General features: G+C 42.9%; 1 protein-coding gene and 1 long non-coding RNA gene across 2 annotated transcripts in view; both read right to left on the reverse strand.

Annotated features, from left to right (window-relative positions):
• The window catches only part of LOC138947229 (sperm microtubule associated protein 1-like), a gene marked incomplete in the record, with an annotated part of 44,568 nt that overhangs the window by 32,258 nt on the left and 2,310 nt on the right, over positions 1 to 10,000 (reverse strand).
• LOC138946654 (uncharacterized) overlaps positions 3,848 to 10,000 on the reverse strand; it is a 6,434-nt gene continuing 281 nt past the window's right edge. Inside the window, exons 2-7 of the long non-coding RNA XR_011449394.1 lie at positions 9,429 to 9,504; positions 8,145 to 8,221; positions 7,052 to 7,128; positions 5,976 to 6,051; positions 4,901 to 4,976; positions 3,848 to 4,427 (exon numbers count right to left, since the gene is read on the reverse strand). This is a non-coding gene — a long non-coding RNA (uncharacterized lncRNA). The remainder of the gene's footprint in view (positions 4,428 to 4,900; positions 4,977 to 5,975; positions 6,052 to 7,051; positions 7,129 to 8,144; positions 8,222 to 9,428; positions 9,505 to 10,000) is intronic.

Below are 10,000 nucleotides of genomic sequence, written 5' to 3' on the forward strand. Positions count from 1 at the left end.
TGGCGTCTTCAGCTGATCCGTCGGTAAAGATGTGTGTCCATCTAGCTGCAGGGTAGCGCTTGTCGATCTCTTCCATTGTCAGAGCTTTCAGCACAGCGTCACTCTGGTCTTCCTTCACAGTAATGCCAGGGATGGTGGTTCTGACTTCAGCTTTAAGGGTTTTTGGGGGCCAGTTGGTTGGATCAAGTTTCTCGCACAGTTCGATGTTTGCCGTCAAGATGTCAGCCTGCATGCGTTGCTCTTCCTTGACAAGATGGTTCAAGCTTTTCCGTTTTAGCCTGTTCTTTGTCAGGCTTTTTAGTTTGTCATGCAGGGGGTGGTCTGGTAGCCTCTTCATCTTTTCGGCATGTGCAAGAAGCTTGCTTCGCTGTCGGCTCTCAAGGGGTTCAACTCCAACTGTCTTTTCCATTGCGGCAATAGGAGTAGATTTCATGGCCCCAAGGATTATCCTGAGGCCAAAGTTTTGGACCCGGTCCAGTTTGTTGGTGTGCGTCTTGGCTGCGGTTGCCCAAGCACTTGCCCCATACTCCAGCACTGGGCGAACTGTTCCTGTGTACACAGTCTTCAGTATCTTGGAGTTGGCCCCCCAATGTGTTCCCGAGAGCTTCTTCATCAAGGCAAGCCTCTTGATCCCCCTTTTCTCCATGTCTTCGATCTGGGGCTTCCAAGAGAGACGTGGATCCAGTTTTACCCCGAGAAAAGTGGGAGTCTCAACTTGGGGCAGGGTTCTGTCGCCGAGCTTGATGGTGACTTTCTCTTTGGTGGTGGAGAGGGAGAACACAGTAGCCTGAGTTTTGACTTCGCTGACCTGAAGACCCCAGTCTTCTGTCCACTGGTGTACGTCGTGCACAGCTGTCTGGATCCTGCATGCTGCAGATGTGGCCAGGTCTGCTGTACTCCAGATGGCAAGATCATCTGCGTGCAGAGTGTTGGTGACATGGCGGGGGAGAACAGTGGTGATGTTGTTGATGTACAGGAGAAAGAGAGTTGGTGATATAACGCCTCCCTGGGGAACTCCTTCTCTCATCTTCACACTGTGGCTCAAGTGTCCGTCCAACTTGACTCTTGCTGATCGTTCATGCAGGAAGCCCCGGATCCATCTGAACATCCTTCCAGAAACCCCGCTCTCAAGCACCTTCAGCAGAAGGCCCTCTCTCCACACTTTGTCAAAAGCCTTCGTCAGGTCAAAGAACACGGCGACGACTTTTTTCTTTTCCTGGAACGCATTTTCTATGTCTTGGGCAATGAGGGCTAGCTGGTCTTCTGTGCCTTCTGTATCCAGTTTGTGTTGGTGACAGAATGTTACGGTCTTCAAGAAAGTAAAGGAGCCTTCTGTTGATCACTCTCTCCAAGAGTTTGCCCAGGCAGCTGAGGAGACTGATTGGTCGGTAGCTGTTTGGGTTCTTCTTTTCTTTTCCCTTCTTGTGGATAGGGATGATGGTTGCCTTCTTCCATATGGCTGGAACAGTGCCGGTTTTCCATGACTCATTGAAGAGTTTCAGTAGTGTTCTTTTGGCAAGAGGTCCGAGGTGTTTTAGCATTTCATTGGTGACACCATCCGGTCCGGGTGCTTTTTTGGGTTTAAGCTGTTTGATGGCGGCTTCAATTTCATTCATGCTGATGGCTTCTTGCATGCATCTATCCGTTGGTCTCTGGTTCTGCCGCTCCTGTATTTGTGTTCTGGCCAGTCTTGTTCGTTCTCGTGGAAGCTTGACACTGCTCTCATGTTGGTAGTGATGTGCCAGGTGGTTGGCTGCTTTCTTTTGTGTGAGGAGTTCACCGTCTGACTCTAGGACAGTTTGCCGACGTTCTGGGTTGTCTTCGTTCAGCAGCTTGGTGAGCTTCCACAGCCTGTTTGTGTCTTTTTCCAGGTTTAGGGAAGAGGTTTTTTCATGCCATGCTGCGCGAGTTTGTTGAAGCTTCTGGCGTGTGTATTCTGCTTTGGCTTTGTTGTGAGAGGCTGTATTCTGGTCTGTAGGGGACTGTTCCATGTTCTCTCTGAGTTCGGTGACGGTGTTGTGGAGTTGTTGGAGCTCGTTGTTCCAACCAGGGGTGTAGGTCTTCCTTCTGCCTCTAGGTATTGAGTCCTTTGCTGCTTTCAGGATGGCTGCAGTGAAGAACTCTACTTTGCTGTTTAGGTGATGTTGCCCGAAGTTGAGATTTTTGCACTTTGTTTCTGCTTTGCTTTGGAAGTTTGTCCAATTTGCTTTTTTGTAGTTCCAGCTTGGGCACTGCTTTCTGCTGGAAGGCCTAGAGTCTTGCTCAATGTGGAGGGTGACAGGTTTGTGGTCGCTTCCTCCTAGCTGTTGTTCCACCTGTCGTCGCGTGACTTTGGCTACATCGTCCGTTGCGATGGCAAGGTCTGGGCAGCTTGTTGTTCGCCACGCCCTGGAGTAGTAGGTGTGGGGGTCATCAGGGTGGTTGATGAGCACCATCTGATTGGTGATAATCCAGTCTTCCACCTCTTCGCCTTTGTGGTCAAGATTCGGGTAGCCCCAACTGGGAGAGTGGCTGTTGAAATCTCCAACAATTATCCACCTTTCTCTTTCAGGCTGAAGAGCTTGGAGTCGGACCTGTTTTGGTGGTGGGGAGTAGATGTTGAAAATGGACAATGGTTTGCTTTCTAGCAGAAGTTTAATTCCAAGGACTTCTGTGTCTTCGCCTGCAGAGTAGATTTCCGCCGCTGGATGGGTGTTCTTTACCAGGGTGAGAAGTCCTCCTTTTGGCCCATTATCTCGGTCTCTTCTAAAGGTCTCGTAGCCTCTGATGGAGAAGCGATGATTTGGGTTGAGATGAGTCTCCTGTATACAGCAGACATCGATGTTTTGGTTCTTGAGGAAGTTTTGGAGCTCGAGCTTCTTGGCTCGGACTCCCTCAGCATTCCACTGACAGATCTTGAGGTTATAGCCGGTCGCTTTACTCTGCCCCGTACCAGCTACATGATGGGGGTCAGAGATACCAGTCGCTGAGGGTGGGCCCCTTTGAGGCTGGGGGCCCGGCACCGTCTCTGCCTGGCTGCCCACAGAGACGACACCATCACGTTTCAATGATGTAGACACAACCATATTTGTCGGTGATGCGTAGACACTCGGTTCTCACCTCACCCTGAAGGTCAGTGTCTTCCGTCTTCGGTAGGCCTTCGTGGGTGTGATTTTGGACTTTTTCTTGTCCTAGACAAGTTTCCTCACACGGTTATCGGCCCTCATCTGGCCGGGTTTGACTTCCGAGTGTCCTTCTCCTAGGAAAGCTGCCTATCAGGGCTGACGAGTCTTTCCAACCCGGCGCTTGTGAAAGCAGCAAAAACATGGGGCATCTTCATCCGCTAAAACAGCCGTTGGGAGCTCCTCGTCCGCCTGTTTTACCGTTGGGATGTGAGACTAAGGGTCCTCTTCCGCCTTCACAGCCGTTGGGAGTACACTCTCCTCGTCCGCCTGGTCTGCCGTTGGGGCGTAGAGTCTTTGTAGGTAACCCATACCTGGGGGTTTGGTTCATGGGCGCCAGGGCGTGTCCACGCACCGGTGGGCCTGCACTGCCGCATGTTCGGGGCCAAACCTCCTCCGCGCCCTTGCAATTCTGCCTGGGGACATAAGGCCCCCAGTTACCACCCAACACCTCGTGGAGGGTTGCTTTAAAGCTTGCATAGGACTTGTTGTGGAGAGGCTTACTGGCAGGGAGAGACTTACGCAAGGCTGCTCTCTTTTTCGCCGGTGCTGCAAGCAGCTTGGCTAGCCGGCGGTGGAGGCTGAAAGCGGGATGTGACAAGCACATGTATGTATGCCAACACGCTGCGGGCACATCACACAACCATTCGTTGGGCATATTCACAACAAAAGACATAACAACAGTCTGAAGATCATACTTTATATTCAATATCATAATAATAAGCCAACTTGTATCTTTTCTCCGTAAGGAATCAATGAAACAAAGTCACAGCAGGAATAAGACTCCCAAGTCAACCAAACACACACACATTAAGGGAAAGAAAGGCTTTAAAGTATAGTTTAAAAAACTAAAACAAAAAATAGTACTTCCTCCAAAAAGGCTCTGTAGTGAACCCATGACTATCGCATCACTTCAGGGTTGGACCTTGAGTGTGTGTGGTGAATAACCATCGAAGCACTGGGAATGTAATCTCTGCAGTATGATTTAAAGACAAGTTCTGGGTTGAGAAGAAGTAATCTGCTTTAAAATTTGGTTTCGGGATCATATGTTATCTTAAGATAATCAGTCCTACACTCTGAATGTGGGTCAAGGTTTGTCACTCTTCAGCTTTCTGGATGATGCACAGGGGTGGTGTCTTGGACAGAACTTCTCCCCCATCGCCAGAGTTTAGCACCACCGACTGTGCCGAAACAGATATCCCTGATCACGAAGATGTGTGAGCTTGATCGGCTGACATCTTGCAAGACTTTGTTAAGGCATGGTACCTGGAAAAAAAAGAGAGAAAATAGAACCTGATAGAATGAAGTGTAGCCAGAGGAAAATGTTTACCATTTGACAGTGTAAAATTGTATGACTGGGGGACACTACATTCTTTAACTGAGATTTTTCGCCGCTTACTGATTGGTTAGCTATAGCCAAACTAACGCCAAACTGCTCTTATCGCATTAAGAGGTAGCTCCGATAGCCCCGATAGCTGCACTGGCCTTCGAAGTCGGACAAGAATCGTCGCTTAAAACAAGTTTGAGCGTTTGCGCTGTTCACAAGGGCAGCAATTTTGATCTAAAATTGTTTTAAAGTAGGGGGAAAGTTGGTACAAAGTCTGCCATGTGAACAAAACTCAAGTCAAAACCTGACTCACCAAAGAGAAAATAACAAATTGAGGTTGGGAGAGAGAGAAATCTTGAAGTTGAACAGTTATTGATTGATAAGGCTAAGTGATATATGAATGGTTACTTACCTCCACTCAAAAAGCAAGGTCTTGTTTGTAGTTCAGAGTATGTTTGACCTGACCAAAGCTGTTCATTACTGCCACCCTGAAAAGATATCACAGAAATAATTAATGCTTGATGAAGACATATGCAATTGCAAAAAACTCTTACCAAAAAAAAACCCATTCAGGTTACAGAACTAAAAATAAATCCTCTGAATAATGAAACTGAGAAAATTGAGCCTATTACTATGAGTATGGCTGGGGGACACTGCATTGTTTTACATTTGATGATTTTTTTTCAAATGAATAAAATCTTTGAGAGAATTTGACAGTTAAGGTTCATAGAGACTGGTCTATTATGTTTTCTCAAATTACTAAGCATAACTCTCACACACACACAAAGAAAAAAGGGTGAAAAGGGTAGGAGCGAGCTGACAGTCACTCGAAAACTGCACTGAAAGGAGTTGAAATAAATTGATGAATAATCACACCGACACAAAACTATAACCCTGCCTAGATGTTCAGATCATCTGAAAACATTTAAGTGCTGTTCACATGACAGACGAGCAAACAACTTTCCCCCCGACTCGAAGTCGTTTGAAAATACCTCCTGGGTCGTCGGCAAAAAGTCAGCCATGTGAACGGCTCCAGCAATTTAGAGACAATTAAGGTAAGACTTAGCAGCGACTCCAAAAACTGCTGGACTTGGCCATGGAATAACAAAGATATTCCGCAGACTTTTCTTATCGTCGCTTACTGATTGGTTTATAGCTATAGCAAAACTATCGCCAAACTGCTCTGCATTAGGAGGTAGCTCCGATAGGTGCACTGGTATTCAAAGTCGGACAAGAATCATCGCTTAAAACAAGTTTGAGCGTTTTTGCTGTTCACAAGGGCAGCAATTTTGATTTGATTTGGCGCTGACTAAAATTGTTTCAAAGTAGGGGGAAAGTTGGTACAAAGTCTGCCATATAAACAAAACTTAAGTCACAACCTGACTCACCAAAGAAAAAAGAAAAAATTGAGGGTGGGAGAGAGAGAAATCTTGAAGTTGAACAGTTATTGATTTATAAGGCTAAGTGATATATGAATGGTTACTTACCTCCACTCAAAAAGCAAGGTCTTGTTTGTAGTTCAGAGTATGTTTGACCTGACCAAAGCTGTTCATTACTGCCACCCTGAAAAGATATCACAGAAATAATTAATGCTTGATGAAGACATATGCAATTGCAAAAAAACTCTTACCAAAAAAAACCCATTCAGGTTACACAACTAAAAATAAATCCTCTGAATAATAAAACTGAGAAAATTGAGCCAATTACTATGAGTATGGCTAGGGGACACTACATTCTTTTACATTTGATGAATATTTTTTTTAAATGAATAAAATTTTTGAGAGAATTTGACAGTTAAGGTTCATAGAGACTGGTCTATTATGTTTTCTCAAATTACTGAGCATAACTCTCACACACACACACAAAGAAAAAAAGGTGAAAAAGGTAGGAGCGAGCTGACAGTCACTCGAAAACTACACTGGGAAGGAGTTGAAATAAATTGATGAATAATCACACCGACACAAAACTATATCCCTGCCTAGATTTTCAGATCATCTGAAAACATTTAAGTGCTGTTCACATGACAGACGAGCAAACAACTTTCCCCGGACTCGAAGTCGTTGGAAAAAAAACCCTGGGTTGTCGGCAAAAAGTCAGCCATGTGAACGGCTCCAGCAATTTAGAAACAATTAAGGTAAGACTTAGCAGCGACTCCAAAAACTACTGGACTTGGCAGTGGAATAACAAAGATATTCCGCAGACTTTTCTCATCGCCGCTTACTGATTGGTTAGCTATAGCAAAACTATCGCCAAACTGCTCTTACTGCATTAGGAGGTAGCTCCGATAGCTGCACTGGCATTCAAAGTCGGACAAGAATCGTCGCTTAAACCAAGTTTGAGCGTTTTTGCTGTTCACAAGGGCAGCAATTTTGATTTGATGCTGACTAAAATTGTTTCAAAGTAGGGGGAAAGTTGGTACAAAGTCTGCCATATAAACAAAACTTAAGTCATAACCTGACTCACCAAAGAAAAGAAAAAAAAATTGAGGGTGGGAGAGAGAGAAATCTTGAAGTTGAACAGTTATTGATTGATAAGGCTAAGTGATATGTGAATGGTTACTTACCTCCACTCAAAAAGCAAGGTCTTGTTTGTAGTTCAGAGTATGTTTGACCTGACCAAAGCTGTTCTATTACTGCCACCCTGAAAAGATATCACAGAAATAATTAATGCTTGATGAAGACATATGCAATTGCAAAAAAACTCTTACCAAAAAAAACCAATTCAGGTTACAGAACTAAAAATAAATCCTCTGAATAATATTAAGAAAACTGAGAAAATTGAGCCTATTACTATGAGTATGGCTGGGGGACACTACATTCTTTTACATTTGATGAATTTTTTTTTTAAAATGAATAAAATCTTTGAGAGAATTTGACAGTTAAGGTTCATAGGGACTGGTCTATTATGTTTTCTCAAATTACTGAGCATAACTCTCACACACACACAAAAAAAAAAAAGGCGAAAAGTGTAGGAGCGAGCTGACAGTCACTCAAAAACTGCACTGAAAGGAGTTGAAATAAATTGATGAATAATCACACCGACACAAAACTATATCCCTGCCTAGATTTTCAGATCATCTGAAAACATTTAAGTGCTGTTCACATGACAGACGAGCAAACAACTTTCCCCCGACTTGAAGTCGTTTGAAAATACCTCTTGGGTTGTCGGCAAAAAGTCAGCCATGTGAACGGCTCCAGCAATTTAGAGAAAATTAAGGTAAGACTTAGCAGCGACTCCAAAAACTGCTGGACTTGGCCATGGAATAACAAAGATATTCCGCAGACTTTTCTTATTGTCGCTTACTGATTGGTTTATAGCTATAGCAAAACTATCGCCAAACTGCTCTTACTGCATTAAGAGGTAGCTCCGATAGCTGCACTGGTATTCAAAGTCGGACAAGAATCATCGCTTAAAACAAGTTTGAGCGTTTTTGCTGTTCACAAGGGCAGCAATTTTGATTTGATTTGGCGCTGACTAAAATTGTTTCAATGTAGGGGGAAAGTTGGTACAAAGTCTGCCATATAAACAAAACTTAAGTCACAACCTGACTCACAAAAGAAAAAAAAAAATTGAGGGTGGGAGAGAGAGAATTCTTGAAGTTGAACAGTTATTGATAAATTTATAAGGCTAAGTGATATATGTGAATGGTTACTTACCTCCACTCAAAAAGCAAGGTCTTGTTTGTAGTTCAGAGTATGTTTGACCTGACCAAAGCTGTTCTATTACTGCCACCCTGAAAAGATATCACAGAAATAATTAATGCTTGATGAAGACATATGCAATTGCAAAAAAAACTCTTACCAAAAAAAACACCATTCAGGTTACAGAACTAAAAATAAATCCTCTGAATAATAAAACTGAGAAAATTGAGCCTCTTACTATGAGTATGGCTGGGGGACACTACATTCTTTTACATTTGATGAATTTTTTTTTAAATGAATAAAACCTTTGAGAGAATTTGACAGTTAATGTTCATAGAGACTGGTCTATTATGTTTTCTGAAATTACTGAGCATAACTCTTACACACACACAAAGAAAAAAAGGCGAAAAGGGTAGGAGCAAGCTGACAGTCACTCAAAAACTGCACTGAAAGGAGTTGAAATAAATTAATGAATAATCACACCGACACAAAACTATATCCCTGCCTAGATTTTCAGATCATCTGAAAACATTTAAGTGATGTTCACATGACAGACGAGCAAACAACTTTCTTCCGACTCGAAGTCATTTGAAAATACCCCTGGGTTGTCGGCAAAAAGTCAGCCATGTGAACGGCTCCAGCAATTTAGAGACAATTAAGGTAAGACTTAGCAGCGACTCCAAAAACTACTGGACTTGGCCATGGAATAACAAAGATATTCCGCAGACTTTTCTTATCGCCGCTTACTGATTGGTTTATAGCTATAGCAAACCTATCGCCAAACTGCTCTTACTGCATTAGGAGGTAGCTCCGATAGCTGCACTGGCCTTTAAAGTCTGACAAGAATCGTCGCTTAAAACAAGTTTGAGCGTTTTTGCTGTTCACAAGGGCAGCAATTTTGATTTGATTTGGCGCTGACTAAAATTGTTTCAAAGTAGGGGGAAAGTTGGTACAAAGTCTGCCATATAAACAAAACTTAAGTCATAACCTGACTCACCAAAGAAAAAAGAAAAAATTGAGGGTGGGAGAGAGATTAATCTTGAAATTGAACAGTTATTGATTTATAAGGCTAAGTGATTTGGAATAAAGGCCGTGAAAGGTGAATGCTCATCTAATAGGCTTGAGGTTTACTGGCCGATGTGAATGCGTTATATTTTGTGTGTAAAAAATGTCTGTTTGTCTGTCTGTCTGTAAAAAATTACATTTCAAACGGCAGAAATTAATATGTAAAGCACAGTTAATTGTGGTTCGCGCTATATAAGCTCTCATAATAATAATAATATATGAATGGTTACTTACCTCCACTCAAAAAGCAAGGTCTTGTTTGTAGTTCAGAGTATGTTTGACCTGACCAAAGCTGTTCATTACTGCCACCCTGAAAAGATATCACAGAAATAATTAATGCTTGATGAAGACATGCAATTGCAAAAAAACAAATTTGGAAGGCATAATTATCAGATTAGGAACCAGACGTTTACCAAGAGACAGGAACTTGATTAGTGCTAAATGAGAATATACAAAATTGCCATCCAATTCGGGGGTCACATTACACATACATTTGTTTACTTCAACACAAAATCCGGTTGGTTGAATTTTGTCATCGTATGTAATGTAGATCAGCTCGCGAATAAAATATCTTGTCAATCACTATCAACATGGTCTCTTTTTTTGAGAATATGAAAATCAGAGTCTCATCTACTTGTGAACAATGTTTCAAACTGATTGGATTATATTTGAAGCGAACGGTAAGACGTGGTGTTATTTAGCAACCTCCCCGATTTTTGTTGAAGTACCAGCGAATCGGAGCATTTTCACACTTTTACAACTCCTAAAAAACAAACCACAGCGTCAATCAACATCATGTTTTTGGA

The sequence above is a fragment of the Littorina saxatilis genome, linkage group LG14 (assembly GCF_037325665.1).
Source record: "Littorina saxatilis isolate snail1 linkage group LG14, US_GU_Lsax_2.0, whole genome shotgun sequence".
In the NCBI taxonomy this organism is placed as follows: Eukaryota; Metazoa; Mollusca; class Gastropoda; order Littorinimorpha; family Littorinidae; genus Littorina; species Littorina saxatilis.